This window comes from Conger conger, chromosome 14 (assembly GCF_963514075.1).
Source record: "Conger conger chromosome 14, fConCon1.1, whole genome shotgun sequence".
NCBI lineage: Eukaryota > Metazoa > Chordata > Actinopteri > Anguilliformes > Congridae > Conger > Conger conger.
This window is the reverse complement of record NC_083773.1, coordinates 7,503,644-7,513,835: the sequence shown is the minus strand read 5'-3', so window position 1 is coordinate 7,513,835 and position 10,192 is coordinate 7,503,644.

Genomic DNA, 10,192 nt, shown 5'->3' with positions numbered 1-10,192 from the left:
AATAATAATAATAATAATAATAATAATACACTTTATTTATATAGCAGCTTTCATACATACAATTGTGGGACGACACTGATTGTGGGAAAAGATACTGTTTTGGCCCATAATATTTTGCACAAGCCGGCAGTGCGCCAAATGTACCGGACTAGGCCCAAATATGCTGGCTACCTGGGTATTAAATAACGAATAATTCGCATTCCCCTTAGGAGAATTATGAGGGTTCTACTGGGAGTTTTCCGTTAAAATTATCACGTCACTGTATGAGTAGGTGATCTCAGTGAGTAGGATTACGTCACAGTGGAAAGTTAATTTTTTGAAATAAATACGGGGTTTTCACGTCGGCCAGATCATAAACCTACCTACTTCACGGAGCTCGTTCGTCATTACAACACAGTCGATTTTATAACCTAACCTATTAACATTATTCGCATTCTTGATAACGGAAAATTAGTTTGGTCTCTTCTGAAATTGTAAGTCTTAAGAAATATATTTTCCATGTAGAGCGAGTAAGCTCTGTTAAATTTTGTTTTCATCTAGCAAGAATGCCAAACGAAACCCATTGCAAGAGCAGCTAAGTGCGGTGTTTGATGAATGTTTGGGGAAATGTATCGACTATAAGGGCTACGGAAACTGCGTTTCTGACGATGTTTGTTTCATTTTTTCTCAGCTCAATTCAGTCGCGGGGGTCGCTGTTATCATCATTATATCGCTTGTGGTGAGTTCTTTTTTACTTAACGTAATATATTAACAATGTTATTTTCCGGAGCGATATTAGGCTAAACCATCCAAGATGTACGTTAAATGTTCATTTGCTCATGGAACGTTTATGGAATACATATCATGTATGTACAATTAGCCTACTTATTTTCCTTTAGCGTCTTGTAGGCTATAACGCTGCCGAAAATGATATATATTTTTCACTTTGCCCTGTGTGCACTTAAAGGGACAATAGGAAAGATTTTTGTGTTAAAACATTAAGACCATTGTAGATCCCTTCCTATCATTGAAAAAGTCTCACTGACATGTTGACTCAGCCTCTGCCTTTGTTTATAGTCCTTAAATTCTAGTTTCAAAATGTAAATTTGACGGCCATCACTGCGCAGCTGTGCAATAATTCAAGCTCATTGGTTGAAAAAATGGTTCTAATTGCCATAGCCAATGGCGTGGGGGCTTATTCAGATCGTTCGCGTGTGGCTTCCCAATTTGCACTCCAGACAAGCAATCCATGACACTGTGTACTATTGCTTATTATCCAAGCGAAGACTGCATATCTAGTTAAAGAACAATAGCAGTTTTATTGGTAGCAACAAGCAAATTTGCCATAGTTAGCTCAATGAATTTACAAATATCCACCTGAGGCAATACGAACATCGGAGAAAGCGTTGTTGCACAGGCGTTGTCTCAGGTGGATATTTGTAAATTCGGCAAGCTAACTAATAGCTAATTTGCTTGTTGCTACCAATAACAAACTGGTATCATTTTATAACTAGATATGTATTATTCGCTTGGATAATAAGCAATAGTAGTATACCGTTTCAGTGATAGCTTGTCTGGAGTGCAATTTGGGCAGCTACACTTGTTGAATCATGCGTGTTTACCTAAACCTTTATTTGTCTCAAACTAAGTTGCAGTTGCATCGTTTGTGGTAGACTATCATATCTTAGTTATATAGCCAGATAGTTATGCAGCCAAATAAGTTGCTTGCTCATTATATAGTTGGTTGGCTAAAGTGAAAGTCAAAACATAGTGTGATGCAGCGCATTAAAGTCAACATTTCATAAAGTCACCTGTTCAGCGAACATTTTCTTACTAGAACTATTCTTGGCTTGGATAATAAGCAATAGTACACTGAGTTTCAGTGATTGCTTGTCTGGAGTACAATTTGGGCAGCGACGATCGACAATCAGAAAAAGCCCCCAGAATGCCATTGGCTGTGGCAGTTGGAACCATTTTTCAACCAATGAGCTTTAATTGCTGTACAGCTGTACAATGTTTTGATGCATTTGACAGCCTGACAAATGTACACTTTGAGACCTGAGTTTTAAACACAGGCAGAGGGTGTCAACATGTGAGTGAGCCTTTTTCAATGATAGGAAGAGATTTAAAATGGTCTTGTAACTATGTTTTAACACAAAAATCTTACCGATTGCACCTTTAATTGTCCTCTCTGTGATTGATTTTTCTTCCGTTCATTCTTCTCCAGGTTAAAAACAGGAAATGCCTAAATCTTTTTTATTTATTTTTTTATTTTTTCATTTTCGACATTAACTACCACTTTACATGACTTAGCTAGCCTACTCTACTGCCTTTTAGAATGTGATGAAATTTAATGTTTCATTTCCATTTTAACATTGCTTTCAAAGTGAGCGAGACAAGGAACAATAAGAAGATTCAGAAACTTCCGCAGGAACGGATTGCCTGCAAGAACTCTGCTTCAGGTCAGATCGGTTGTAATGGGCAGTTTGGCCAGCTGATTAACAATGATGTTAACACTGTGGCACTTGGCATCTTACAACTACACACTCACGGCGACATGGCTCAGGCAGTAAGAGTAGTCGGAGGGTTGCCGGTTCGATCCCCCGCCCGGGCTGTCGAAGTGTCCCTGAGCAAGACACCTAACCCCCAAATGCTCCTGACGAGCTGGTCGGTGCCTTACATGGCAGCCAGTCGCCGTGAGTGTGTGTATTAAAGGGTGAAGGCGGAGCATCAATTGTACAGTGCTTTGGATAGAGGCGCTATATAAATGCCAACCATTTACACACAGAATTGTGATTTCTGTGGAATCAATGGGTAGACATATTCTAAGCTATTTTTACAAAGTGATGAATGTCCTCTCTTGAACAGGAATCGTCCAGCTGTCTTGTAGAGGAGGTAACTCAAAGCGACACTGCAACATCGTCCAGGCCTTGTAGAAGGAACTTTCAGCCATGAATAGTTGCCCAAAACAAGTAGCAAAGGCTGAGGAACAAGGACTTAAGGAAGCAGAGCTGTCAGAGATGGCCTTAAGGAAACTGATGAGATTCATGCCAAAGAAGAGGAAGGACAAGGTGCTGGCTGCTATAGCCGTAAAGGTCGAGATGGGTGAGGAGAAGCTGACAGCCATGGACCACATCTGTCAGGCTAAGGAGGATGAACTGGCTGCTGTAAGCGAGCAGTATGAGGCCGCAATGAACAGTCTGACAGCCGAGATACAGCGTGGACAGGAGAGAGGACAGAGCCTGGTGACTATGACGCAAAGATGCGGGAAGAAGGAGGAGGAACTGGCTGCCATGTCAGAGCTGTGTCAGGCCAAGGAAGACAAACTGACAGACTTGAACAAGCTGTACGAGGCTACGAGGGACAACCTGGAAGCAGAGAGGCAGCTTGTAGAGGAGAAAGAAGAAGACCTGGAAATTATGGTGCAGATATACAGGAACAAGAAGCAGCAGCTTGCTGCCATGACTGCAAAGAATAAGACGATCAAAGAGAAGCTGGCAACCATGTCAGAGCTGTGTCAGACCACGGAGGAGGCAATGACAGACTTGACCTACCGGTTTAAGGCTACAAAGGACAAACTGGCATCAGAGAGGCAGCTTGGAGAGGAGAGGGGGAAACACCTTGAGACTGTGACGCAGTTATGCAGGGACAAGGAGCAGGAGCTGGCTGCCAAGACTGCAGAGAATGAGACAAGCAAAGAGAAGCTGGCAACCATGTCAGAGCTGTGTCAGACCATGGAGAAGGCAATGACAGACTTGACCTACCGGTTTGAGGCTACAACGGACAAACTGGCATCAGAGAGGCAGCTTGGAGAGGAGAGGGGGAAACACCTGGAGACTATGACGCAGTTATGCAGGGACAAGGAGCAGGAGCTGGCTGCCATGACTTCAAAACATGAGAAAAGCGAAGAGAAGCTGGCAACCATGTCAGACCAGTGGCAGACCACAGAGAAGACATTGACTGCCTTGACCAGGCTGTATGAGACTACGAGTGCCAACCTGGCATCTGAGAAGCAGCTTGGAGAGGAGAAAGAAGAAAACCTGGAAACTCTGATGCAGATATGCAGGAACAAGGAGCAGCAGCTTGCTGCCATGACTGCAAAGAATAAGACAAGCGAAGAGAAGCTGGCAACCATGTCAGAGCTGTGTCAGACCACGGAGAAGGCACTGACAGACTTGACCAAGCTGTATGAGGCTACAAGTTCCAACCTGGCATCAGAGATGCAGCTTGGAGAGGAGAGAGGAGAAAGCCTGGAGACTGTGACGCAGTTATGCAGGGACAAGGAGCAGGAGCTGGCTGCCATGACTTTGAAGTTTGAGACCGGGGAGGGGAAGCTGGCGGCCATGTCAGAGCTATGGCAGATCACGGAGAAGGCACTGACAGACTTGACCTACCTGCACGAGGCTACAATAGACAACCTGGTATCTGATAAACAGCTTGGACAGGAGAGAGGAGAAAGCCTGGAGACTCTGTCACAAATATGCAGGAACAAGGAGGAGGATCTGGCTGCCATGACTTTGAAGTTTAAGACCGGGGAGGAGAAGCTGGTGGCCATGTCAGAGCTGTGTCAGGCCATGGAAGAAAAACTGACTATCATGACCGACCTGTATGAGGCTGCAAGGGAGAGCCAGGCATGTGAGAAGCAGCTTGGACAGGAGAGAGCAGAAAGTCTTGAGACTGTGACGCAGTTATGCAGGGACAAGGAGCAGGAGCTGGGTGCCATGACTTTGAAGTTTGAGACCGGGGAGGAGAAGCTAGCGGCCATGTCAGAGCTGTGTCAGACCATGGAGAAGGAACTGACAGACTACTACTACTACTGGTTTGAGGCTACAACAGATGAACTGGCATCTGAGGAGCAGCTTGAGGACAGGGAGCAGGACAGGGAGCAGGAGCTGGGTTCCGTGACTTTGCATTTACATCCACTAAATAGGGGCTAGTCTCCTGATAAATGTCGAGAGACAGCAATAACAAACAATTATTTTCTTAACTTGTGAAACATTACACAAGTTATGCTGGTATTTTATGGAGTTACAATTATTAATTTACTTTCCAATTCGATGTTATTTTAAACCGGCAAATGCCGCTGTTCGTCGGATTTCTTATTTTGTATTTTTCTGTTTAATCAATTTTTAATGCTGCTTCCTTCTGCATGCGAGCTGCTGCACGCTGCCAGTCTAAACCAGGTATGTGTCAGGAGGTCAGCCTGATAAGCCGCCGGCTTGGTGAGAGCACTTTCCTTGATCGGTAATTGGGAGCACGCATGGGAATATGGACCTGGGTACTGGGTTTCTTTGAGGTGTGATTGAGGGAGTGTGGTAGTGGGGCGACAGACCTGGGACCGCGTCGGCGGCTGAGGGAATCGTGAGGGTCCATCGTGCGGCACGGAGTGTGGAGCACGGGGCCGGGGGGTACCTAGCAGTGTGTGGTGTAGTGGGTCGCAGTGCAGTGCGGTCACTTAAATCCACTACACCCCACACTGGTAAGTACCCTGGGGTGGATGGTGGGGGTACCTAGCAGTGTGTGGTGTAGTGGGTCGCAGTGCAGTGCGGACACTTAAACCCACTACACCCCACACTGGTAAGTGCCCTCTCCCCCACCCCCCCGTGCTCCACACTCACTCCACTCAACCACCCCAGAGGTATCAACGCACCAGGGACAGGGGGGTCCACACACACACATACACATGCACACACACATACACACACTCTCACACATGCACATAAAATAAATCTAAGGGTGGGACACGGCCACAGGTGCCGGACCATCTTCGCGTCCCATATTAAAAAGAGCGGGACACGAGACACCCTCACGCTTGCTTTTAGAAAGTGAAGACAATTATGGAGCCAGAAACCAGAGATTACTTCTTCAAAGCCCAGGTGAACAATAACTATCAGCACAGTGCAATCCATCACATCTGCCCAGTGTTACTTAGGGCTTTCTTACATAGCTTTCAGAGATTATTAATGCATGCATTTCACCCATTAATTTATGCTTAACTGTTACCGCCAGTGAACCATTGGCTGTCTCTCCTTTCAGAGAACACTAACCGTCTGCAAAATGCAGGATCCTCTTGTTGTCTCCAGGCCGTGGTCCAAGAGCTGCAGATGGCCCTGAAAGATCAGCCAATGGCAGCAGGCAGCCTGCGGAAGACGTGAGTATAGAAGCCAATCAGGTCTACCGACAGTGGTTGTGGTTTAATGCTGTGCTTGTGTCTTATTTCCAGGTTCGCTGAGGCTGTTTTTCAAAAGGTTGCCGTCAAGAGACCTCCAGCAAGTTCTGGTTTCTCCACAAAGCAGGAGGCCCTCCGTAGGAAAAGTGAGTTCTGCAACCTTTTGGTCGCACTATCTGCTACTAGCACACCTCACAATATACAGTAATAGCTATTTAAGATACATCAATGCACAAGTACAATTTTGTAAAAGGAATCTGCCGTTTTCTTATGTAGCAGAATGCAAGCAAATGTTCTTGCAATGTTTCTCTCCTGTTGAAGGAAAGGATCGGGAGCTGAAGCTGATGGAGTCCCAGAAGCAGGGCGGCCATCAGCAGCTGTAAGTGGCAAACAAGATGCCCTGTACATGGAAATGTCAGTTCTGACAGTGCCAGACAGGACATTGATTTGACTGTTCTTTTAAAAATGCCAGTAACTAACTATAACTACTTGTATATGCCGCTTTACAATTGATGCTTCTCATTCACCCATTCATACTCACAGTCACACATACCAATGGCGATTTGCTGCCATGCAAGGCACCAACTAGCTTGTCATGAGCATTAAGACGTTAGGTGTCTTGCCCAGGGACACTTTGGCACACCCAGGGTGGGATCAAACCTACAACCCTTCGACTGCCAGACGACTGCTCTTACCACCTACGCCAATTAAATGACTCATTTAAAAATACTGAATCCTTTGGTGGGAAAAATATGTTTAATTGTGTTCAGCTTCAGGTTTATTTGGGGATTGAGTAGTTTTTGGAATGATAATGATGGATGAATGATGAATGTGTGTTTTGCTCTCCCTGATTTTGTTGCAGGACTATACCTCAGCAAAACAGAGAGCACAGGAGGGAAGAAAGACCCCGATGGGTGATGGCATTTGGGAATTACCGCCCCAACCAATGGGTTACTGATGGACAGGGGAACAACTATCGCTGCAGCCAGGCGCAGGTGAGGAAGCTCTGCCAACATTCATACGCTGCACTAATACCAAGTGCTGATAGTAACAGAATATAGGGAGGTAAAGCAGATATTTTTGTGTTTGTAGACTGCAAACGGCACACTCTTATCCAGCGCTAATGCAGAGGTGCAATACAATGTGCTAAATCAGAGCTAATACTGTATTATTCCTTGTGTACATTCATACACATGGGTATGGTTTCACAAACTGCTCCCTGTCTCTCCCTAGATGGCCAGCAGGAGACGGTGGAAGAATGCAGCGTAAAGCAGTTCAGGCAACGAGAGTAGGGGCACCACTTCCGGTTGTTCAGGAGGCTCCATTGCTCCATTGCCTGATGCTGTTCCTCCAGGGGGAGAGCTGGCTCACATGCAGGACCCCGGGCCGGGACCCACACCTCCTCATCTGGGGGCTCCCCCCGGGCGTCGCTCACCGGACAGTCACACAGGTGGGTCCACTCCTCCAGACCTCCTTCGGGCCGGAACACATACAGCGGCCGCTCCGGCTGCAGCTGGCGGACAACAACAACTGACGGGGAGACCACCTCAGGGCCAGCTTACCTCGCTCCCGGCGCCTGAAGTTCCACACAAGCACCCGGTCCCCCAGCAATAATGGCAAGATCTTAAGCTGCTGTGAAAGCTGTTGTTATAAGCCTGGAGCAGAGTGGGCAGGCACTCCAGCCACCGGCCCTGTTCGCCCTCCTGGGATCAAACCTGCAACCCTTCGACAGCCAGACGACTGCTCTTACCACCTAAGCCAATTAAATGACTCATTTAAAAATACTGAATCCTTTGGTGGGAAAAATATGTTTAATTGTGTTCAGCTTCAGGTTTATTTGGGGATTGAGTAGTTTTTGGAATGATATTGATGGATGAATGATGAATGTGTGTTTTGCTCTCCCTGATTTTGTTGCAGGACTATACCTCAGCAAAACAGAGAGCACAGGAGGGAAGAAAGACCCCGATGGGTGATGGCATTTGGGAATTACCGTCCCAACCAATGGATTACTAATGGACAGGGGAACAACTATCGCTGCAGCCAGGCGCAGGTGAGGAAGCTCTGCCAACATTCATACGCTGCACTAATACCAAGTGCTGATAGTAACAGAATACAGGGAGGTAAAGCAGATCATTTTGTGTTTGTAGAACGCAAATACAGACTGCAAACGGCACTCTTATCCAGCGTTAATGCAGAGGTGCAAAACAATGTGCTAAATCAGAGCTAATACTGTATTATTCCTTGTGTACATTCATACACATGGGTATGGTTTCACAAACTGCTCCCTGTCTCTCCCCAGATGGCCAGCAGGAGACTGGAAGAATGCAGCGAAGAGCAGTTCAGGCAACGAGAGTTGGGGCACCACTTCCGGTTGTTCAGGAGGCTCCATTACTCCATTGCCTGATGCTGTTCCTCCAGGGGGAGAGCTGGATCATGTACAGGACCCCAGGCCGGGACCCACACCTCCTCATCTGGGGGCTCCCTCTGGGCGTCACTCACCGGACAGGCACACAGGTGGGTCCGGTGTAGGGTCCACTCCTCCAGACCTCCTTCGGGCCGGAACACATACAGCGGCCCCTCCGGCTGCAGCTGGCGGACAACAACAAACTGACGGGGAGACCACCTCGGGGCCAGCTTACCTCGCTCCCGGCGCCTGAAGTTCCACATAAGCACCCGGTCCCCCAGCAATAATGGCAAGATCTTAAGCTGCTATGAAAGCCGTTGTTATAAGTCTTGAGCAGAGTGGGCAGGCGCTCCAGCCACCGGCCCTGTTCGCCCTCCTGGAGAGACCCCAGGAGAGACAGCAGGGTTTGATTAAACCGCTCACAGGCCCCATTGCCCTGCTGGTGGTAGGGGATAGTGCGGATCTTAGTGCCCCCATAGAGCTCACAGAATGACGCCGCTTGGCGGACATGACGGGCCTGTACCTCTGGCTCGGGCTCCACTGCCAGACGCTGCGTGCCACCCTCAGGGGCAAAAGCACCTGCCACATTGGCCCATCTACCAGGGGTTCACCGCCAGCGCAGGATAACCTCCACCTTGTTGGCTCCCAGGTGGCCCAAGGCCTGATGGTACCACTGCCAGACGCTGCGTGCCACCCACAGTGGCCCATCTACCAGGGGATCTTCCAACAGGCAGTACAGGATCCTACCCGCAACTACCTTCAACCCACTCCCGCCACTACATGTGGGACTGGTCGGTTCTACAGCGGGTACAGCAGCGGTAGGAGTAGAGGTTGGCCCCACCGGAGGAGGGTAGGTGGTGGAGGGAGTGGGAGCAGTTGCGGGTAGAGGGGGGATCCTGTACTGCCTGTTGGAAGATCCCCTGGTAGATGGGCCACTGTGGGTGGCACGCAGCGTCTGGCAGTGGTACCATCAGGCCTTGGGCCACCTGGGAGCCAACAAGGTGGAGGTTATCCTGCGTTGGCGGTTCTACTGGCTGGGGTTGGGGAACGATGTCAGGCAGTGGAGGCCGAGCCGGAGGTACAGCCCCCCCTGGCACCCCTCTCCACCTCCACTGGAGGTGGTGGCCATGGACCAGATTGGTGCAGCACTGGGGGTGCCCCAAACGGCTCCTCTCAGACCGAGGGGCAGCCTTGGTGGCGTCATTCTGTGAGCTCTATGGGTGCACTAAGATATGCACTATCCCCTACCACCAGCAGGGCAATGGGGCCTGCTAGCAGTTCAACCAAACTCCCCAGGAGGGCAAACAGGGTTAGGGGTAGGGTTAGGGTCAGAGTTACTGGTGGCCGGAGCTCTGCTCCAGGCTTATAACAAAAGCATTCATAGTAGCAGCAGCTTTGCTGGGGGACCGGATGCTGGTGCGGAACTTCAGGTGCCGGGAGCAAGGTAAGCTGGCCCCGAGGTGGTCTCCCTGCTCGTTCAGCTGCCGCCGGTGTATGTGTTCAGGTCTGAAGGAGGTCGGGAGGAGTGGACCCTACACTGCGTGCCTGTCCGGTGGGCAATACCTGGAAGGAGCCCCCAGACGAGGAGGAAGCCAAACGGGAACTGGAAGCAGGACCGCTGACGTGGGCCCTGGGCTGGA